This window comes from Chlorocebus sabaeus, chromosome 1, assembly GCF_047675955.1.
Source record: "Chlorocebus sabaeus isolate Y175 chromosome 1, mChlSab1.0.hap1, whole genome shotgun sequence".
NCBI classification, from domain to species: Eukaryota; Metazoa; Chordata; class Mammalia; order Primates; family Cercopithecidae; genus Chlorocebus; species Chlorocebus sabaeus.
Genome location: NC_132904.1, coordinates 24921287 through 24945944, shown reverse-complemented (window position 1 = coordinate 24945944; position 24658 = coordinate 24921287). Strand labels below are relative to the sequence as shown.

Genomic DNA, 24658 nt, shown 5'->3' with positions numbered 1-24658 from the left:
CTTTCTTTCTTGCCTATTAAACTCTCTGTTCCTTAAAACCACTCCATGTGTATCAGTGCTGTTTTCTCCAATTTGACACAAGACGAAGAACCTGGTGTCCCTCCATTCATCAGAGCCATATCACTAGGACACCACTGGGAACTTGGGGCTTGCTGTCCAAAGTCATCTCAAGTCTCTGTTCTCCGAATTCCAGTGCAGTGCTTCTCAGCTGCCACAGCCAATGCTCAAGTGGACCTGGTGCTGCTTCGCCAGTCACTGCATAAGGTACAAGCCATAAAGCTTGGCAGTGTCCACATGGTACTAATTCTGCAGAAGCATAGAATTCAAAAGCTGTGCAGGCATGGCTTCCTCTACCTAGATTTTAAAGGATGTTCCAGATAGCTTGGGGCCGCAGGCAGAGACTTGTTACAAGGGTAAAGTTGCTGCAGAAAGCCTCTACTAATACAGTGCCCAGCAGAACTGTGGGGTACAAGCCACCAAAGAGTCCCCAGTAAGGCAGTGCCTAGAGTCATGAGAACAAGTTAACCTCAGACAGGTCCCAATAAAGACAATGTCTAATGGAGCCATGGGAGTGGGACCACTCCCAAGAACTCAGAACTATAGATCTACTAGTATGCAATGTTGGCCTGGGAGAGATGCAGGCATAATACTACAACGTGTGAGAGCTGCTGCATGGGCTGAGTCCAGCAAAGCCATAAAGGCAGCACTGCCCAAAACTTTGGGAGCCCAACCCCCACCCCACTGTGCCATGGAGTCAAATAATATTATTCTAAAGCCCTAAGATTTGATGTTGTTACTTGGGACTAGTTATCCCTTTCTTCTTGCCTATTTCTCCCTTTTGAAATGGGAATGTCTATCCTATACCTGTCCCACCATTGTCATTTGGGAGTGATAACTTGTTTTGATTTTACAGGCTCACAAGAGGAGAATTTGCTTTGGGGTGAATTGTGCCTTGAATCTCACCTATATCTGATTTACATGACACTCTGGACTTTGGACTTTTGAGATGGTGCTGGAATAAAATAGGACTTTGAATTTATTGGAATGCAATTAATGTATTTTGTACACAAGAAAGACATGAATTTTAGGGGCCAGGGACAGAAGGTTATGTTTTGAATGTGTCCCCAAAAAAGCATGTGTTGGAAACTTAATCCCCAATGCAACTGTGTTGGGAGGTGGCGCCAAATGAGAGGTGATAAGGCCATGAGGGCAGAGTAAATTAATGCTATTGTTGGAGTGGGTTTGTTATCAAGGCAGCTAGTTCCTTATAGAAAGGTGAATTTGACCCCGTTTGCCTCTCTCACACTCCTCCTTTTTGCCCTTCTCCTATGACGTGACACAGGAAGTAGGCCCTCACCAGAGGCCAGCAGCTTGATCTTGGACTTCCCAACTTCCAGAACCATGAGTTAATAAATTTCTGTTCCCTAAAAATTGGATGACTTATACTCTGATTTATACCCTGTGGTATTCTGTTATAGCAGCACAAACAAGACCAAGAAAATCATGGTGTGACTTGCATTGGCCCATAGATTTTACTGAGTAAGTGTAATATATTCGAGTTTGCTCTTCTCCTCCTTACAATAAAATACCTGGAGAGTCCCTCCCTCTGCATAAGGCAGCATCTGGGTTTACTCATCTGCTTTGCTATTGCCTGAACGACGAACTCAATTCAGAAGAGAAAGGAATCAAGTGTAAGGTTTATTATCTAATTCAGCTTTATAAATAACAAAGCATATGTTTTGATGCCTATGTAACTCCAAAGACTATTTCTCCATTTGTTAAAAGTCTGATGGTAAAAAGACTAATAATAAATAAATGGGATCCTTCAAAAATCCCAACATTTAAGGGAACACATCATTCTTGGTATTTTTTGCCAGAAAATTACTAGAATAATTGAAAATATTTTACCAAATTCTTAGCCAATCAAAAATATTGTGAAAGACAAAAAAGTCGTGAAAGACAAAGGAAGATGGAAGATCTTTTCCAGATTAAAAGTGCCTAAAAGTACCTGAAAACTAAATGAAACTGGAATTCAGAATTGTATCGTAGTCTCAAAAAAGAAAGAAAGAGAAAGGGGGCTGGGGTGGGGAGCGGGGAGAGAGAGAGACGGAGAAAGAGAGCAAAAGAATAAATGAACATGGATAATTAGCAAAATTTGAAATAGAACTGAATAAATGTTAATTTCCTAGATTCAATAATTGTGTTTATATAAAATGTTACCATTTGGAAAAGCTGGGTAAAGAGTATTCGAGAATTGGGAACTCTTTGTTCTGTTTTTTTTTTTTTCCCCCAGAATAATCAGATAATGGATTTTCATTCAATATATTTTAAATAAAGATTTCGTGCAACTTATACTATAATAATAATAAATTGATACTTTGAAGCAAGAAAATAATACAAAGAAAAATTCATTTCCAAATGCAAAGCAGTATCTTTGCTCAGGGGTGATTCACATTTATGTGTAATTTTGCATTTTCAAAAAGATGATTGCTACAATCAGTTATATCACCACTTAGTTGTGTCTAAGTTGTATCAGTTAAACATATGCTCCTTTAGAAAATTCTTTTTAATATTACTATTTCCTTCAGTGATTTTCTCTGAACAGTGATAGAAGTACTTCTCAATGGACAGAATACGCAAAGATGTTTTTGACCACATCTCGATCATACTGACACCTACAATAAATGCTTGACTCCAAGGGAGCCCAGCTCTAATTTGTGAAGTATGTCCTGTTTGCAAAGTAACAACGAGGTTGCAAGTAGCAATAGTACTTACTCATTATCAAAAAATAACAATTTTAGGTATATTTGTTTTGGATTTCTGTGACTTAAGTCATCCAATTTCTTCAGAGTCTGCACTCATTCCCTTTGATCAGCAATCAACTTTGACCATTCCAAAGATCTGAATTCTGACTTTCAGGGCAACCCTTCTTAAAATATTCCACAGAGCAACAAAGTTTGCAACCACCACCATCAACACAGAGTCCTCTGGGATGATCAGGACAAGATCTAGACAGTTGTCTCATTTCCCCACAAACAAACATTTCACAAAAGGAAATTCACCAAGAGCCGGGGCTACTTTAGCCCTGGCCTTGATTATTTTGCTCTCTGTGAACCCAGACCCAGTGCCCATCTCTTGATTTTCTGGGGCAACTGGGCAATCTGCAGTTGTATGACCAGGTTTTCTGCAATGGAAACATACCACTGTATTTCTCTTCGCTGCTTGTCACTCATTGTTTTCCTTCCCATAAGACTGTCTTTCTTTAAAGCAACTGCAACTTATTCCCTTACTGCCTGATTGTTGCTATCATCTTCCCATCGTGAACCATCTGTGAGTTCTGCCTTAGGTATTCCGTGAGTCCATTCACATCTTCATTTAGGTACTCTTTTTTCCTTTTTCTGTTTTGCGTGTGGTGCATCATTTGCAAAGGAGAGCCTGTTGGCTTCGAGTTGTTTGTACTTTGGCAGATTTTGTCCCTCAAAGGACTTTTCGTATCCTCCCATGATGTTGCAGGCAAGGGTCTCCTGTTATGTGTGGTGGTAACTTGTACCCACCTGGTCACAGTTTCAATGGAGGTACCTTATCAGTTATGCCTGAACCCCCTAGAGCAGTCAGCAAGTCAGAGAAGCCTAACCCCCTACGGCAGCAATGGCATTCAACACTAGAGGTAGGAATTTCTTGTTATATTTTTGTGACTTTTGTATAAAATTTCAAAATGAAAAGTTAAAAAGCAATAAATAACAATACATTTTAAAATATAATTCACCAATTTTGAGAAGCAAAAACTTGAACAGAAATACTCCCAATTTCCTTGCCAAAACCTTTGCTTTCCCAGAAGTATTGTGTTCATTTATTCAAGGTATTAACCATTCTCATACTACTAAATCTAAAACCCTAAGCACATTTTGTGGTTGGTCTTTTTGGATTATCCTTGCCTCTCCTCTGTTTTCTTTGCATTAGCCCTGGGCACTGGTTATATTTCTAAGGCTTCTAGTTAGGCTCAGTCAATTGTATACTACTAGAATTTATTTGCTTAAAGAAAAGCAAAACTGCATCCAAAACAAATATACTCTGTTTTATTACATTACAATATCAGTATATACAATAAAATGGAAATTTTCTCTTCATGACTCAAAGAAAAAATGTAATTATTATTATGATACTATTTAATCACTGTATCTGCAAATAAAATTGGGATTCCAAATTGAATCCTGGTCCAAAACAAATATTACATGAGTAATTGACAAAATTTAAAATAAAACCACATAAATGTTAATTCCCTAGTTTTGATCATTACATTTATATGAAATGTTATCATTTGGAAAAGCTGAATAAAGGGTATACAGGAATTCTGTATTTGTTTTTTGGGGGTTTTTTTTTTTGTTTTTTTTTTTTTTTCAGAAAAATGAGTTGATAGCAAACGCATTTTCATTCAATATCTTAAAAATATTGCGACAGCTTCTATACTGAAGATAACAACTTTTTTGATGAAACAGTCAATAATTAGAGAACCAGTGTTCCAATGAGCTTATTCCGACATTAGCAATATCAAAAGAGGATATATGGTTGATCTAGTCTTTACTTGGCCTATATGAGCATGAACAGAGACTCCTATAACACCTCACAAACATACACAAATCACATACCAACTGGTTATCTATAATACATGCAATTATGTGGTTCCCATTCTTAAAACATATACCAACAAACAAAACGATGTCTCCAATTTTCATTAAGGAAAAAGGTCCAAACGTCTAACTGCTGATTTCAAAGCTTTGCATAACCTGTCCCCTTTTCAGCCTCCCTCTTGTTACTCCCCACATGAATCCACCTTTTTACTTGCTATTGTCAAAACGTTCCACACTGGAATACCTCTGTCTGGTGCTGATCCCTCTCTCTAGAATCTCATACACTCTAATCTAACGAAGTACCAACTAAGACTCATGTGACCTTTATATCCCTAACTGTAACCCATTTTTTTCTTCTGAGCTCCAGATCATGTTTTCAAATGTTTACTGGCCATCTTCAGTTTGATGTCTCACAGTTCTTCAAATTTGTACAGATCTCATAAGAGTAATGACTTTACCTACCACCCAAACACAACGAATGAAACTACATTTCAATAATTTCCTCAAGTAAGAAACAGTTTCATCCTTAATTCACCTTTCCCTTGCCTCCTAATATACACTCTGCTGTATCTTTTGAATTTGTGACCAGATCATCTCTTGAGTTCAACAACTGCTTTCTATGCTTACTCTAATGCTCTAAACAGCCACTAACTTTTATCAGCTAGATTATCACAGCAGCCTCAAACACAACCCAGCACATCCCAGTCTCCACACTAATACCAAAGTAACTTTCTAAACTGCAGATATGATAATGTCATTGTCAGCTTAAACTCTTGCTCTTACAATGAATCACCAAACCCTTAACATGACTTCTAAATCCGTTTGCAATCTGGCTAATGCTTAGCTATCCAGTCTAATTTCCCTTCACTTTATCACTATTATGCTCCAAACATACAGTAGTATGTTCAGTTCCTTAAATATACTCTACCGCCTGTAGTAGGCAGCCTTTAAAACAGTTGCTAAAAATCTTTGCCTCATGGTATTCATGATGTTGTATAATTCCCTTCTTTTGAGTGTGGGTTTGACTTAGTGACACATTTCTAACAAAGAGAATATGGCAAAGATGGGATGTCACTTCCGAAATTGGGTTACAAGAAGACTCTAGCTTCCCTCTTGCTTGCCTTACTCTCTCGTCTCTTGCCCTAATGGAAGCCAGCTACCAAACTATGAGATGCTCTATGGAGAGGCACAGGTAGCAAGGAAGTAATTTTTTCTGATCAACAGCCAGATGAATTAGAGAGGAACTGAGACTCTTAGACCAACAAATGATGAGAGACTGAAACTTGGTCAAAACCATATTAATGACCTTGAATGTGAATTCCTTACTCGTCCAGCTCACAAATGACTGCAGCCCTGCCCAACTTAACTGTAGCATTGTGAGACCCTGAAGCCAGAGGACCCAGCCAGTGCATGCCTGGATTCTTGATGCACGAAAACTGTCTTTGTTGTTATTGTTGTTTCTAGCCTCTAAGTATAAACATAATTTGTTACTCAACCATAGAGAGCTGATACAGTGTCCATCACATCAAGGATTTACAAAACATATTTCTTCTGCCTGTAACATTTTCTGTTCCTCTATTTTCCAACTCCTTTTATTTACTACTTTCTCATTCCTCCTCCCTCCACTTTCTCTTTCTCCACACACCCTCCTTCTATTATTCTTTAAGAATTATTTTCTTCAGAGTGTTTTTTGTATCCCTAAGTGTGAGACAGAAGTCTTTCCTGTGTAGTTTTCCTAATATAAACATGAGCAACTCCCACTAGAGCACAGCTCTATATTTTTCACAGTTATATCTCCATGCCTTATACACCCTAGTCCATAATGTATATTTATTACTTTTTTTGTCATTGTTGTTAATAAATGTGAAAACTACTGGCAAAATCTAAAAGGGGGTTATTTTATTAGCCATAATATATAAAAATGAGTTATAAGGTACAGGAAAATAAAACAACTACTTTACAAGAAATAAATCTAAAACCAGTAGTTTACTGACTGATACATGCTGATAGAGCAACTTGAGGATATAAAAGAAGAAAGAAACAACAGTCTTGATTCACATGTGTATGTGGTTCCCAGTTACCTAAAAGTCATTTACTTCTTCATCTCCACAAAGCCAAAATTGGACTTGCTAGTTTGTTGAGACTCTCCCATTCTGGGCATTTGGCACATCAAAAGACCAGAGGGTCACTTACATCAAAGAATCCTGATGATAAAAGAGCTTTTTCACCTAGATCAAACCCAAAAGACTCCGTGGAATATTGATTTATTATTGGGCTTTTATTCCAAGATCAAACATGTCCCAATGCAGCCAGATATCAATCTGAACTAGGTATCAGTTTATCAAAAAGTGAGAATCAAGCAGATGAAGCCAGTCAAATGCCAGGACTTACATAAACAGTCATGAAAACTGAGGTTCCAGAAGAAAACCTCAGTTCACATCATTACAAAAACTGAAACAGCCTTTTGATTTAGTAAGACTAAAGCCACCTCCTGTGAATTAGAGGGGTATGAGTAAAGATGTATAATCAATAAAATGAAATCAACCAAAAAAAGTCAATAATTTACTAAATATTTACTAGTTGTATAATAGCAAAAAGAACCAACTTTTTTTTAAACATCTACTGGACATCAAACACTGTGCCAATGCTTGCATCCATTATCTTGTTTACTCTCTCACTGAAATTATAATAAAGTAGGCAGATAAGGAAACCAAACAGTTTGGGCAATTTCACCAGGATCACAGTCTTAATAAAACTCTGAGCTGAAATCCGAAGCTACGTTTACTTCAAAGTCAATGTTCTTTCCATTACGTGACAAAGTACTTCCCTTCTACATGAATAAAAGAAGACTGTGCCAAAATCCTGTGGATTTAGAGGGTCCATCCTGGCTTTCTTCTGGTTATGCCACGAACTGGGTGAAACCACAGCATCAAAAGAACATGCCCACTAGCGCTTGTACCCATGTGTTATACCACAGTCTAGTCTGCTAGGGCTTGAGGTTTGCCCAAACATTTCTGGGTCAAATTAACACAGATTATAGCACATTCAAAGCCCTGGAGGATGGCCAAGGGGCATTGTGGTGGAGGTGGGAGATTTTGTGTCTTGGTGGTTCCAGCAAAAGTTGCATGGAACAGAAGGAGAAGAAAGGGTGGCAAGGGTTTGGCATGACCCTCCCTGAGTCACTCCATTCTGAGAGCTCAAGAAAGCTAAGTTCATACCTGCCTTCCAGGCCAGAATAAAGGCAGATATTTGTCAATGCAGGGAGACAGAATGTATTTTATTTAACAGTATATTAGCTTATTTATAACTTTTAGCTACTTAAAAATATGGTTTGTGGCCTTCCGTTAGTATTCTTACTCTGAATCCCATGAATATTGTGGACGGGGACTGGGAAATAAGTATGTATTGATTGATTCAGGGAAGAAAAAATTACTTAATTCAGAAATGTCTCAGGAGTAAGATTATAAACATAGTTTATATCATATTTAGAAATTCTGGTTATCCTACCTACTTCAAAAAAAAGAGATTTGAAGTGATTTATATTAAACGACTACAGGAAATCAGACAAAATAGCAAAAGGAAATTTTCAACCACAAAAACAAAAGGAGAAAGAAACATAAAAATGGAGGCTGATAGAGTTTATAAATAGCCATAAAGGGCACATGCACTTAAATCGACTCCGTTCTACTTATACTGAGAATCTTGAAAGCACTTAATTTTAAGTCACACGGCTCTTATAGACCAAAGAATTGTACTAAGTGAAAGTCCATACTGTGAGCACTACACAGCGTGAAGCTGAAAGACTCCTCTGTGGGTTCGTTAGCATAATTGGATATGCAGTTCTCCCCACCTGAAATTTTTTAAGAACAAAAGAAAGGACCAGCCAAAAGACAAATACTCCCAGGTAAACTCTATCCTCGACAAGAAGGCTTTTCAGCCCGTGAATATCATCTTTCCTGCAATATCCACATACGGAAGGAGACCAGCTAGAATCTCAAGCATAAGCTGGAGAAGTACATTCTACCTCTGCAGATAACCAGAAAATAATTCATCATGATACACACTATGCTTCTGAAATGTTTTTTAAACAATTTGCATTTAATAATGTAGTTATAATTTTTAAATTTTTTCTATCTTAGTAAAATGTCAAATGTCTGTTTTTGTGAACTCTGAAACAAATACTTTCTGTATTGAAGATCAGTGCATATGGCATTGGCATTTGTTTATTCATTCATTAAATAGTCATTGAGGGAGTGATTACCATAATAAATCAGGCAGAGAGTGAGGTACTGAGTAGATAATATCAGACTTGGCCCAGCAATCTTGGAGCCTATAGTACAGAGAGAGTTAGAAAACAATCCCTGTACAGAGCAGATATTAAATATTTCAGCCTTTGTGAATAAAGAGGCAAAATTGAGGTTATAATGTAGGTACTTAGCCAGAGAGAAAACAAATTTCTATTAATTTTGTCTGGAGCCATTCCAACAAACCAACCAGGGTTATGAGGACAGATTTAGTCCACAGCTATTGTGTGATGACACCTCGTATAAGTGTGTAGTCATCCTTCACCAGTAACTCTGGACTTTGTGTGAATTAGCAGAAGCTGGGCCATAATTTAATCAAGATGTTTTCACCCACCCATTCATTCATTCACTCACTCACTCACCAAATATTTTGTAACCTTTCACATTGTGCCAGACCCATATAAAGCCCAACTTTTAGTGCATCCTAACACTCTATTTTATTTTCATAATTATCCATTTAATAAGTATAATATGAAAAAAAAAAATTACACACACATTGTCCAAAGTAATCCATGCTCCGTAACACCGAGAAAATATGAGCTTCAATTTAAAGATGAAGAAACTCAGAGACACTTTAAGAATGTCTTAAAAACATTGTCATTGACACTAAAAATGGATTTTTTTGGTTTTTTGTTTGTTTGTTTGTTTGAGTCTCGCTCTGTCACCCTGGCTGGAGTGCGGTGGCGTGGTCTCGGCTCACTGCAAGCTCCGCCTTCCGGTTTCACATCATTCTCCTGCCTCAGGCTCCCAAGTAGCTGGGACTACAGGTGCCGCCACCACGCCCGGATAATTTTGTTTTTGTATTTTTAATAGAGACGGGGTTTCACCATGTTAGCCAGGATGGTCTCAGCTAGTCTCAATCTCCTGACCTCGTGATCCGCCCGCCTCGGCCTCCCAAAGTACTGGGATTATAGGCGTGAGCCACTGCGCCCGGCCAGTTAAAAATGTGTTTTAAGCACAACCTTGTGTGGTCTTCCTTGGTCTCCTCAGCAGACAAGAGGAATGCAATGGGAGGACCACATCTTTTATTCAAACATCCAATTAGTCATTAATCCATTTATCCATCCATTTCTTCATTCATATTTATTGAGACTTTACTATATATTTAACACTGAGTATAAGATATATACCTAGCCACAGAGAACAGAGTATTTAGTGCCATAGCAATTGATGCCCATCTCTCCGAAAGGTAATGTACAAGCTTTTCTCAAGAAAAGGCTTGAGAAAAAGAGTAACTTGAGTACTTGGAATTTGGCTGGTCACTGCTTTCTCCCTGGACTGCTTCCTTATGCAGGTGAGCAGGTCACGTCACCACACCCACACACACCCAACCCCTCCCTTGTACATAAAATATCTGAAAAAGTCATGATGTAGTGCCATCAGCACCAATGTCTATCTTTAGTTTGAACGTCCTGCTACACAGAATGATTTTAAATTACCCATTCACATTCAACTTTAAGTCAAGCAATTCCCTGAAATAAATCTGTAACAGCTCTGGTCCCACTCAGCTCCTGTGGGCTCTTGCTGTAGGCTTAGCACATTGGAAAATATTTCTTGCACAGATTGGAGAAAAACAACTTGGAAATGTTCTCTTTTCTAAAATGCATGAGATAATCAGCATAAAAGTTGATTGGTAATAAAAATCATCCTTTATTTGTAGTTGTCTAGATGCCATATCACATCTTAATACTTCATATGCATTACCACACATAAATCCTCACAGCCTCTTTATGATGAAGTTAGGCTGTTATTTTCATATTACAGATGAGAAAAAGTGGAGCATTTCAAGCTTAAGTTGTTTCCTTTATAGTGGATAGTGGAGGAAAGATCCAAACAAGCATTCTAAATCTAGGAGCCTGAATTTTAGTACTTCACTACAGAGTTGTTTACTTAGTTGCTGCTCTAGGAAATATTCTTGCCCCTGTAGGAAATAGAAAAAAAAAAAAAAGTGTGGCAACAGCTTAAGTAAACTAATCGTGCAGAAAGAAAAATGCCAATCTTCTAATGTTGATCACCTGGGACAGATGGGTAATGATAAGTGTCGTCTTTACATATCTTGGTATTGTATTGGTTTTCCTGTTACAACAGGATGTATTAATTTTGTAATTTGAAAAACAGAAAAACTGAGAAGAGATAATATAAAAAAAAAAAGGACAAAGAGAGGGAAAGAGAAGAAATGAACAAAGAAATGAAGGAAAGACGATTAATAATAGGATTAAGCATGTTAGATATTTTAATATTGATAATGAAGTATAGTTGGGAAAAAATATTATAGAAAACAGCTATAGATTGAATTGAATAAAGGAATGAATAAATGACTTTCACGTTTCTGGATTTTTTCATGATAAAAGACAAAATATCAAGATTTTGGAATTTATCTAATTACATTTGTGGAAAGAATCAAGCTGGTTTGCAGAGTTCTAATTTCCATCCCCTAGCCTATAATCCCCTTAGGTCATTACTCTCACTGTATGTTCCCTAGAAATATCCAAGAGCCTCGTCACAAGATTAGACCATCCAGCTAAAGCTACAGGTGAAGCACTTCCCTGTGCCACACTGTTTATCTTCCCTGTGCCCCAAAAGACACACATGATAGGAGGAACCCTTGATGGTTATCGACAAAATTCAACCTCATGTCTTCACTGAATCTTCTTTCTTTCTTATTCTAGGAAAGGCACATGACTGCCTCATTCTTAAAGATTTCCACTGATGAGAAATAATAACTTTTCTTATTCTTATATCCTAGGTCCCATCTATGTTCACAGTCTGAAATGTATTAATTACTTCTAGCCTCAAGAATTATGATAACCATTTAAATTCATTATTATGATAAAAGCACATAGTGGACAAATGATTACTACCCTCTGCACAGTTTATATTCATATTCATTTATGTTCATTAAGCTATAAGCAGGTATTGGTTAAGTGTGAAATCACATGACAAATGTTATGCCTGTGTGGTATTAGACTAACTTGGGAAGTGAATTCTAATTGCTCACATCCAATATGAGAAACTAAATTTCCATCCATTGCTTTGCTATTTCAAGCTCATTCAAACTTTCATCAAAAACTTCATACTTGGCTCCTACTGATAGTCCACTGGGTTTGTCATTTCATAGGATCTACCTATATAGTCACTAAGGCATTTAGAGCAGCAATTTTCAACCCTAGTGTACACTAGAATTACAAGGGGATCTTTAAAAACATTGATGTTTTGGCCTTACCCCAGATAAACTCAATCAAAATTGCTGAAGTATGCATGGGGCTTGAATGTCACTGTTTTTTTGATCACAAGGTGCTTCTAATATGGAGTCAGAACTGAGAAAGGATGAGTTAGACATTTAAGTGGGAAGCAAAGTCTAAGGATAGAATCTTTAGGGGGAAATGATCTGGGTAGGAGCTTTTCTTCTCTATACCCTTGGATTATAAGGCAAAAGAAAAATTCCTTATTGCTATTATTCTAAATGGAGATTTGGAGCTTGTTCAAAAACACTAGGAAAATAGATGGAAAGTTAAAATATATATCAAGTCAAAATCCTCAAAATATTAGATATTAGTTTTAGTGAATTCGGGGCACATTTCAACTGGCCTGCCAACTTTCAAGTCCTCTGCAATTATTATCCAAAATGTACTTGAAACAACCTTAATTTATTCTTTTATCTTCTCTTTGATGTAACTATAGATGGAAGTAGACCGCAATGTAATTGTGTTATTTCAGACAATAAAACAAATAATCTACCACAGAGAAGTAATCATGCCATTTAAATTTGTCATGGTTGCCTGAACACCTGTCATCTTTTATTTCTGGGGACTGACTATATTCCCCTAATAATTCTAGTTGAAAAAGAATCATCAACACAGCAAAATAAATATTTCTTCAGGAAAATCACATGCAAGTGAAGCATCTAATCAGCATGTAAGTACAGCATGGGATGGTGTGAAAGTTTCTAGGGAACACTCACATTTAAGAGAAATTAGCTTCATTTTTTTTTTTTTTAAACAAAAAGGAAGCTTTCTAAAAGCTCATTGGCTATATTTCTTTTTATGAGATTCTTGTTAATTCACTCAGATACAATTAAAAATACTGAAGGAGGTAATAAATTCTGCAACCAAAGAAGTGCTAAAGGAATCTCAAAGACAGTATTTTAAGTCACAGAGTAGTGTCCAATGTGAAATTTTACTTACTCATAAATACCATGCTGTTTTAGTCTACAATTATAAACAAGGACTGTAGCTAGTGGAAGGAAGGTATCCTTTTTTTAAAATTCTTTCTTTCTTTGAGACAGAGTTTCGCTCTGTCACCAGGCTGGAGTGCAATGGCACAAACTTGGCTCACTGCAATCTCCATCTTCTGGGTTCAAGCAATTATCCTGCCTCAGCCTCTCGCATAGCTGGGATTACAGGCATGCACCACCACACCCAGCTCATTTTTGTATTTTTAGTAGAGACGGGGTTTCACCATGTTGGCCAGGATGGTCTTGATTGCCTGATCTAGCGACCTGCCCGCCTCGGCCTCCCGACGTGTTGGGATTACAGGCATGAGCCACTGTGCCCAGCTGAAGGAAGATATCCTTAAAGAATGCAGATATGGGACTTCAAAGTCCAACTATTACAATTCATTTAATACTATGTTAATAATTGCTTATAATTGGCAGAGACTAATTAGTTTCCATCTTCTACACAAAGTGTTGGCAAATTTTCTATAGTCAAATAGTAAACATTTTAGACTTTTTTTCTTTTTTTGAGACAGAGTTTTGCTCTGTAGCCCAGGCTGGAGTGTAGTGGTGCAATCTTGGCTCACTGCAGCCTGTGCCTCCCGAGTTTCAGTGATTCTCCTGCCTCAGTCTCCCAGGTAGTAGGGATTACAGGCACACTCCACCACGCCCAGCTAATTTTTGTATTTTCAGTAGAGATGGAGTTTCACCGTGTTGTCCAGGCTGGTCTCCAACTCCTGACCTCAGGTGATCCACCTGCCTCAGCCTCCCAAAGTGCTAGGATTACAGGCATGAGCCACCATGCCTGGCCTATTTTAGACTTTTTGAAGCATACAATCTCAGTTGCAACTACTCAACTCTGTTGTTATAGCATTAAAGCAACCATAGATATTACATAAATGGGCATGACTGTGTTCCAATAAATTTATTTACTAGCAGTAGTCTTTGGTAGGCAGCTAATAGTCTGCAAACCCCTAATTTAATTAAATTGTTTAAAAGTGAAATTCTACCTCTTGAAACCTGACTCTTAAAAAGTGGTTTCAGGGAAAAGATGAGTAAAGAGTAGGAGCCTGAAGGCCTGCAACAAAAATCTAAGTTTTGCAAAAGTTTTCTTTTAAATGCATTAATGTGATTCTGGTGTATTTACTAAGTGATGCATGCATTTTACTTTAACATTTCTTGAATCTTTACATGAGACCCCTTTATATTTTAGAATAATGTAATTCCTTTTTCCATCTCTCAAGACTGCCACAATCTAGAGGGGGAAAAAAATGAACTGAAAACTCTGTAAACTGCATCATATTAGACATTTTCTAAGAGTCTTCACACTAAAAAACATACAACTTGGCAGAAATATGATTGAGGGCAGGAGGTGAAATCCCAAGAGCACATATTAAGTCAGTTCTGTTTACTAAGATAGTCATTAGAAATATTGTGAACAGAGGAGAACTTGGCATCAACATTGCAAGAATTACAAACTCTGCTTTTTACATTTATTCCTCTTACATTCATAATGGATGTTCAGGGCTACATTGTCAAGGTCTCTATTTCAGGTGACTGAAAGGATTCTGCAACTCTGAGACATGTTTTCCAAGACACAGAAATAGTTTAGGACCAGATTTTGTGTGTGTGTGTGTGTGTGTGATTAACCTTTGTAGAGCATGTTCTCTTTTACGAACCTAAGAAAGGACGTGTAAAATTATGTTATGGATTCATTAACTATTTTTTTCAGTTCTTTAAGAGACATTTATTAAACAAGATTTAATAAAAGGGTGGTTTTATGTAAGTAGAATGTATAACAGAGTTTCTATTTCTCAACAATAGGCATTGGAGAAGGGAAATAAAATAGTATGTACCTCTGGTCCTCATTTTCCTACCTTAGGTGGAATCTTCAGACTCATTCTTTATTTTTCTCATAGTGCTTACTCTTAATATTGAGGACAGTCGGAAAAGTTGAGGAATGTAAAATCAAATTTATAAACCTAAGAGTGGTCTGATCTGAGAATTCAATAAATGCTAACTATAACAATGTTATTAATATTATAATGAATAAGTATTATTACCAATGACGTAGATACACAAATGACATATTGAGAAACAACTGTCTCTTTCAAAACAAAAAGGAAACTATATTAATGAATAATGTGATTTTAAAGTCAGTACCATTATAACTTTGATATTTTGAATCTTTCAGAAGCCGGTGGAAAAATTAATAAAGAATAAAGAACATATAACTGAGAGTTTTAAAGCATGAAACTACTAGAAGAGAAAAACTATTCTCCTACACATTCACTAAAAAACTTTTATAAAATGTGTGTTGGGCAGCAGCAAAAGAATGGAGAATATAAGTGTGGAAGAAGTACACTTGGATTTATGTCCACACATGTATATACTCACGACAATTTTAGAGTCAAGCAGTTTAAAAGAAGTCAAAAATTTTAATGGAAATTTGGAACCCAAAAATAAAGGCTAAAATATTGTATCTAGTGTCTGAATGGCTACTAAAATAGTAAAAATATTTAAAATGGAAAAAGTGAATAGTTGGAGTTAGAAAAGATGTAATGGTTTGATGGTATTCTACCCCTCTCCCTGCTGTTCCTGTTTCAAAATGACAAATGGGCAAACTTAGTAGGGTGTAGATTGATTCAAGAAAAGTATGGCTGTGTAAAGATAGAATCTGTCAATAGGCTTAAAGGCAACAGGTAAATATTTTTAAAGTACAATATTTTCCATAGCCATGGGACAGCTGAACAGAAGTTTCCAGGTATAAAATAAAACAAGAAACTATAAAAACAATTTGTCTGCAAACATGTTTGTGCTTATGTTTCTAGGACCCAAGTAAAGGTAAAAGCAAAAACTATACACACTTGATTCACTGGATACAAACAGACATAGCACAGGTGCTTACCAAATTCTAAGTAATCAATTAAAATGTAGAAACTCTAGATTTTAAACTCCAGAAAGAAAACCTATCTAAATTCTAATATTGTAACATACTCAGAAGGCTTGTAATGAATGGTGATAATCTTCCTCCTGGATACTGTGCTAGTAATCATCCAATCAAAGAACCAGAAACTGATGTAGAATCCAAACCATTTATTATGAGACTTACAGATTGAAAGACTGTGATTTTAAGATTCTGTGTGTGACTAAAAACAGCTTATTCTCTTTTTTTTTTTTTGAGACGGAGTCTTGCACTGTTGCCCAGGCTGGAGTGCAGTGGTGAAACCTTGGCTCACTGCAAGCTCCGCCTCTCGGGTTCACACCATTCTCCTGCCTCAGCCTCCTGAGTAGCTGGGACTATAGGCCTCACTACCACGCCTGACAAATTTTTTGTACTTTTTTTTAGTAGGGACGGGGTTTCACTTTGTCAGCCAGGATGGTCTTGATCTCCTGACCTCGTGATCCGCCCGCCTCGGCCTCCCAAAGTGCTGGGATTACAGGTGTGAGCCACCGCGCCCAGCCAAAACTTATTATTTTTTGCTTTTCCTCTGTCCCCCAACCAATTCTGACATTTATTATGTTGATCCAGGTGAAGTTACCAGCTCATGACTCTATTTTTTTTCATTGCTTAATGATTAGCATAGACATGTTTCTCTCTGACCAGCACTGCAAGCAAAATAAACCCAGTCATCATGACCCAGCAGAAGGTTCCAGCTCTTTCCATGTTTTCAAAATGTTACTTATTAATATATAAGTAAATTTATTATTGTGTAATAAATATATACTGCTATGTTTTGCAATGCCAGCATAAGCAGACAGCTTATGAATAACATTTTATAAAAAAATTTAAAATCATGGTCAATTACTTACCAATTTTAATACTATTTTTTTGAAACAAATACCAAAGCACTTTAAAAAGCTTTCCAAGCCTTGGATTAATAATACACATGATGTCACCTAACATTGGGTGACAGGCCCCTGAGATGGCAGAGGTGTGTATTACTTTACTTCTCGTGTGTGCCTTGGTGTTCACAGCAAAATGGTTACCTGTAATCTGGTCTCCAGAGGTTTTATTTATTCATACTGCAGCATCCACTACTTTCCTTGAATTTCTCTTCAGTGGTCTAATCACAAGTATAAAAGCCTACATTCCTTCTATTCATTATACTTCTTATCTGACTGCATTGGAAAACTGCAACTGTAATTTTTCTCTGAGATATTGTAACATCAATTAATAAATTATTTAGTAGATGATAACCTAAGTTCATTCTCTTGGTGGACTTTGTAGTAGTTTGAATTTCCTGTTTCATTGTTCTTCCATTAAACGCAATTCATACTATATATTAAGGAATGAAAGAACCTCCTAAAATGGATTAGTTAGCTATTTAGGAAACTTATCAAAGGCATTTGTTTTCTATTTTTTCAAGCCACGGTAAACCAGTCTGAATGTAGATATCATGACTTTGTGATTCTTCAGAAAATTCTCTTTATTGCATAGTAATTGTGGGCTGCTTGTGTGATATAGGTCAGAAAATACAAAGTTCCTTATATATATATGTGTGTGTGTGTGTGTGTGTGTGTGTGTATATTTACTTAAGCCATCTTCTTATTTCTTCAATCCCAGCTAGAGATTTATAACTTCACTGATTCCTCATTGAATTCTCATAAATTAATCATTTTGATATGAATTTTGGCTCATATCTATTTTTCTTCTCCATGACCACCTTATTGCCTATAGGATAAAGTCTAAATTCCTTAGACTGCAACTTCACTTGTCCTGTATCTTCTTCTGATTAACATCAATCACCACCAATTTCTCTAATTCCACTACTTTAAAAGAAACTTCCCAGACTAGAATTCCCTTTGCAGTATCACCTACCCTGTAATTTTACCTTAGAGCAGTTAACGCAGCTGCAATTAATTATCTGTGTCACCTGTTTCTGTTTCTGGCCTGGGATTCATATTTACAGAGATAACCTCAGGGCCTAGCATAGGGTCTTACCTACAGTGAAAACAACAAATATTTCTTTAGTGGCTGTTTAACTAATGTTTTTCTCTTCCTCTTCACACCTATGAAATGTTATTTCTCACAGTTCTTTCTTTTCCCACTGAAATAGCTATATTGCATAGTAGGTGATTTCACCCACTCTGTTTTCACTACAAATTTTGTATTGATGACTGTGAGATTCATATTACCAGCCCAGAAAAGCTTCCTACTGGACAACTCTACTAGGATTTCCCATAGGTATCCAAACTCCATACAATTAAAATTTGGCTTTACCTTCTGAGACAGCCCGTCCGAGAGGGTCCGTGGAGTAACTCCAACCAGCCTGCCCGCTCAGATGGAGCCTAGGGAAGGTCAGGATGTTTGCAGCAGGGTGAGCCTGAGCCTGGCCCCTCCTCTTCCTGTGTGGAACCTGGGATTCTAACCCTCTGGCCGGAAGTGCTCTAGCGGTGGTACTCTGGCCTTGAGAGAGTACCTGTTTCCCTCTTTTTTTCTTTTTTTCTTTTCCCCCAATAAAACCCTTCTTTACTCATCCTTTAAACTGGTCTGTAAGTCTAAATTTTCATGGCCATGAGATGGACAAGAACCCCATCTTTAGATGAACTAAGGAAAAGTCATGCAACATTTTTCTGTAACTTGGAGGCTCCAGAAGCCCTGAGTGAAAGGGAAACTCAAAGCTTCTCACTGTTGCTTCTCAACCTTTTAATCTTCAGACTTCTGAGTGTGGGGGAAGCCATGCCTCCACCCCGCATAGCTCCCGGGCCTTTTCATGGCCTTTTCCTTCCTTTTTTGGGACCCACCGGTAACCAGCAGCTCCCTCTGCTCCCCGCTCCCTGCTGGGGCTGGGACCCATGGCCTAAGGGTCCTGCACAGCCAGCTGGCTCGTTCCCAGCCCCTGTAGGCTGCCCCAGCCTTCCCCTTCCCTGTCCAAGGGGTTTAACTCTATCAGACAGTAATTAAGCTTAAACTTGTCTCCCTGGTGGAGGAACCACTTGCATAAGAATAAGAGGTTGCACTTTTAAACGGTTTTTCTGTTTCTTCTCTGTCCCCTTCTCTACCCTGTCAGCAAGCTAACTTTTAAAGTTTTTTTTTTTTTTTTTTTTGTAGAAGATGTTTTACTAGGCCAACTATAACCGTATTCTCTGCAAAGTTTTTGTTGTGAAATCAAGCTTCCATCTTGTTTTACATCCTGAGGGCATGGCTGGTAACTGCTTGGCAAGGCTTAGTTTAGCAATACTGCCTGAGGGGATGAGCCCTCCCAGCTTAGATGTCTGCAAGTTTGTTTTCTCAGCCCTATTTCTTTTTTCTTTTCTTTTCTTTTTTTTTTTTCTTTCCTTGAGTTTCACTCTGTCGCTCAGGTTGTAGTGCAGTTGCATGATCTCGGCTCACTGCAACCTCCGCCTCCCGGGTTCAAGTGATTCTCCTGCCTCAGCCTCCCAAGTAGCTGCGATTACAGATGCCTGCCACCATGCCCAGCTAATTTTTATATTTTTAATAGAGACGGGGTTTCACCGTGTTGGCCAGGCTGGTCTTGAACTCCTGACCTTAGGTGATCTGCCCGCCTTGACCTCCCAAAAAGCTGAGATTAACAGGCATGAGCTACTGCACCTGTTCACCTAGCCTAGTCTCTTAAAGCGCCCCACCCAGCGACTGGGTTTTGTTTTTGTTTTTGTTTTTGTTTTTGTTTTTTCCTGCCTGTCTGTGTGTGTACTGTGTGTAATGTCTGTCAAAAGAGCTCTAATTAATTTGGCCTAAAGAAAGATAAGCACTTGGATCTAATATTTTTTAAAGAGAAGATAAAATCTGTGGTAACTTTTGGTTCCGTGACTTTAATCTTTCAGAAATAAAAACAGCCCTGAAAACTATTAGTAAAATGCAGATCACATGCAAGCTTTGCTAAGTGTTTTAAGGTTACAAACTGCTTTTTGAGTTTTGAGAACTATTTGACTTGGTGGCTTCACAATTGCTAAGACTAGTTCCAGATGGAACTAGCCACTCTTAACTAAGAAGGCAAACCTTGGCTGCAATTAGCACACAATTAAAGCAACTTACCAAGTTTTACCTTAAAGTTAAAAATTGCTGGGAGTTACTGAAACTCCTAGAGATACATTTATATGCAAGGTGTGTAAAAACAATACAATGTGTTTTTAAGTAACAGGTTATAAGGAGGCATGGAAATGTAAACTAAAAGGATTGTTTTAAGTTAAAATAGGAAAAAGCTGAAGGTTCAAAGAAGTGGTGGAAGAATGGTGAAAGTGAATCTACCAGAAGAGGGTATCTGTGTAAGCATATTGACTAAATTCAATAAAAGGTATTTATAGTTTTTCTGTAAATTGAGCATTGAAATAAAAGCATAACAAGGTTTTCCTAAGGTGCTAATCTGCTTTTTAGCAAAATTTATAAAGGGTTATAAAAGGTTTTTGCTTCTTTTAAATTTCTGAATCATCATTTTGGCAAAATAAATAATTTACAGTAATCTGGAATTCTATTTCATAGTATCAAGTGTTTTAAACTTATAACATTTAACAGCCTTTCCAAAATCAAACTTCAGCTTCAAAATTGTCTTTCCTGGCCCAGTGCGGTGGCTCATGCCTGTAATCCCAGCACTTTGGGAGACCGAGGCAGACGGATCACGAGGTCAGGAAACAAAGACCATCCTGGCTAACACAGTGAAACCCCGTCTCTACTAATACAAAAAATTAGCTGGGCGTGGTGGCGGGCACCTGTAGTCCCAGCAACTCTGGAGGTTGAGGCAGGAGAATGGCATGAACCCTGGAGGCTAACCTTGCAGAGAGCCCAGATCATGCCACTGCACTCCAGCCTGGGGCACAGAGTGAGACTCTGTCTCAAACAAACAAACAAAAAAATTGTCTTTCCTGACACGTGGCTTTTTGAATACTTCAGGGGGTCCCTGAACTGTCCGGAGAAGAGAGGTAAACAGTATTATTTGACCATGTTTAGATATGTGGTATTGCCAAAACAATGCTCAATCTTCTTTAGGTTATATCTTGGTGAATAATGATAATATATGTTCCTAAACTGTGTAGTATTTCTAAAATTCTAATGTCTAAGTATTTGCCATCAATCATAATTAAGGTTGTTATGTTAAATTATAGTAGCACAGAGATAACCAAACTTATTTGTCAATCGTGTTTCTAACTGTAACTACCCTGGACATTTTGCTATTCACAGACAATTGTTGTTTGGTTTTAATCCGTTTCAAAAAATGATTTATAATAGGCTATAAGACTCTGACCACAGACTGTGTGACTTAAACAACAAATTATTTGCTCATAGTGCTGGAGGCTAAAAGATTGAGGCCAAGGTGCTGGCAGCATTGATATCTTAGGCTAGGCGCAGTGCCTCACACCTGTAATCCCAGCACTTTGGAAGGCCGAGGTGGCTGGATCACGAGGTCAGGAGTTCAAGAACAGCCTGACCAACTTGGTGAAATCTCATCTCTACTAAAAATATAAAAATTAGCCTGCTGTGGTGGCGCGCACCTGTAATCCCAGCTACTCAGGAGGATGAGGCAGGAGAACCACTTGAACCCAGGAGGCAGAGGTTGCAGTGAGCCGAGATCACAACACTGTACACTCCAGCCTGGGCAACAGAATGAGACTTTGTCTCAAAAAAAAAAAAAAAAAAAGACCCTGACAGGTGCTCTCAGATACAATTTCTGATCGTGTTTGAGACAATTAGGTTTCTGATAACTTTGGAGATTGTGACATTGGAATAAAGGAAAATGTACAGGACTCATAAAGAGCTGAAATGTTCACGAATCTCAAGCAAAACAAGATTTAACTAAATTGAACTCAGGAAGCTGAGCAAATCTTTTTGACTTTTGCTTGGAATATTGCTGATCCTTGTTTTGTTTTTCATAGTCAATGAAACTTATTTTGAACTATTTACGGCCTTTAATAATTAAGTAAGGTATACTCTTGTGGACAAAATTTGGGGCATGTTTGTTTCTCTCTGCCTCGTTCCTCTAGAATTTGGAAACTTTCTGTGAGTATTCTTAATTTATGGCAATATTTGCATCAGTGCAATAAGAATCCATTTTTCTTTTGTGACAGAACACAATTGAAGAAAATGGTTATTTTACCAAGGCTTTGACTGGAAGGGTATGCTTTGCTTTAAGGAGTCAGTCTCCTCTTGCAGAGCCAATAAAAGCCCAGTGCAGAAATTGGCCTCATACCCTTGCCTACACAGTCCCTATACAGGGGTTCCTCACCTGTGGTCAGTAAACAATTTTACTTTCTAACAGGCCCAGGGGCTCCAAGTTTATCTTGGGACTTTAAGGGGAGAGGATGACCCAACTCACAGGTATTTGAGAATGCAAACCCATGACTGGGCTGCGCTTTAAACGGTCTCATCTGAGATTCCTTGTGGAACAGACTTCCATCAAAGCCAATCCAAAAGCCCTATGTAGAAATAATTGCTCTTGCTGCACTTTATGCAAATAATCAGGCCAAGTATAAGACTAAAGTCTATCTTGAAAACCACTCAGTCTTATCATAATTTGTTTTCTAACAACCATGATGTCTGGAGAGAAACAAATCATGCTTCAAAACTTATATATTTGTCATTAAATTCTAAACTCATTGTAAGTTTCTTGCCTACATTTTAGACTAACCCTGATTGTTCCTGTGAACCAACCAGCAATCTCCGGCTGTAGCTCAGAAAGAACAAAAGGCATGGGTAATGATGAAATATGGACCAGTATTCTAGTTCTGAGCCATTATCCTGCAAATCTTTCCAGGTGATGGGAATAAATACGATACCAATTACTCAGTAGTTTCCTTTTGGTAAAGTAAGACCAAGGGAGTTAACCAAAGCAAAGCACCATGCACCCAAATTCTAGCAAGCACAAGTATAACAGTGAGTTATCTGGATGTGTCACAAGACATCCTTTCCTCTCCCTTGTTGGAGGAGGACTCAGTTCCACAGTTTCACCTTACCATTCAGCTTATGATAAGGAGTTCATGCAACCCCTCTTGAGACACATTTTGGTCCCAAACTCAATTCCAAGCTTCAGGTCAAAGTCCCAGGAAGGAAAACTGGATCTGAGGGATCCAGAAGCAAAGACGATAGGTTAAAAGGCACAGTGAGGTGGCTGATTCCCACCAATTAAGCCAACCCCAAGTTTCCTGTTTCATGGATAAAGACCACGTTAATATCCATGGCATAAATGAGGTCTAGGGAACTCCGAGGCTTCTGACAGTAGGTGGAAAAGAGGCCTAGGTGAGAGCAGATGATTCCTGTTATCTAGACCCTCTGCTTTATGGGTGCAAGCCGCTTTAACATTCATGGCAGCACCTGCCAAGGTCGCTAGAACTCGGGGATGCAAGGTCAGAAGACGGGAAAGAGGACACTCTTCCTTGTCTCCCTTGCATACCCCAGGTATCTCCTAAGAACTGAAGGGAACCAGGGATACCTGCTCCCCTCTTTCTAGAAGGGTAGTCATTCATCTTCAGTCTGTACCCCTTTAGAATGCATTCTGAACCTTTGGGACTCCTTTGAAAAAAAATGCTTTCTTTTTATTTCTTTCTCCTCCTTGGTCCTCTATTCCTAATAGGTAATTATGTCTCCATACTATGAGACAATCCCCTCAGATGCATCCTCCAAACTGGAGAGTTAATTTCCTAAACCTTAAACTGGTTGGCTTAATATTGAGCTCAGGAGATGGGAACCCCAAAGCCCAACATGCCAGCAATGGGGTAAATTTTTTTTTTTTTACCAGTCAGCTATTGGCCTCCATCTCCCTGTGTAAACGGGTAAAAGACCTCAGAAATTTTGAGCTGTTTACCCCTCCCCTTGTTTTGTTTTGATACATGTTTTCTAATAACCCAGTTTGTCTGTTCTTGCCTTCAGGCCATCAAACTCCAAACTCTCATGCAACCGGAGCCTCTGACAATGGCCCCTTTTGTCAGGAACCCTTAACTAGGCCTCTGGGGACTGCCGTTTCCCTAAACAGCACCCTGTCAGCAGGAAGCAGTTAAGATCGGTCTTTGTCCTTATCCATAATCTAATGGCAGTTGGATGTAGCTCTTTAGAGGAGGGAATGAGACAGCCAGGTGGGAGGGGGGGTCCCTGAAGAAACCCCAACTAGCCTGCCCACTGAGGTGGAGCTCTGGGAAGTTCATGATGTTTGCAGTAGAGAGGAGCCTGAACCTGGCCCCTCCTCTTCCTGTATGGAACCTGGGATTCCAACTACCTGGCAGGAAGCGCCCTAGCAGAGGGACTCTGTCGTTGTAAGAGTCTCTGTTTCCGCCCCTACTCCCCGCACCCTGGTTCTTTTTTTCTTTTCACCCAATAAAACCCTGCTTTACTCACCCTTTAAACCATCTGCAAGCTTACATTTTCAGGGCCATGGGATGGACAAGAACTCTGCCTTTAGATGAATTACGGAAAAGTCCTGCAATACTTCCTTTCCCAATCTTCACCTGGAACAACTTTTTTTCAACTAACTATAAACATTATCTTCTAATCACCCCTTACCTGCTGATTTTCCATTATTTCCACTAGTCAACAAATGTAAGACACCTTGTTTCCTTCTCTTCAT

General features: G+C 38.3%; 1 pseudogene; it reads right to left on the bottom strand.

Moving 5' to 3' along the window:
- Nucleotides 1–2781: 2781 nt before the first annotated feature.
- On the bottom strand, nucleotides 2782–24658 carry LOC103242112 (zinc finger CCHC domain-containing protein 9 pseudogene; annotated as a pseudogene).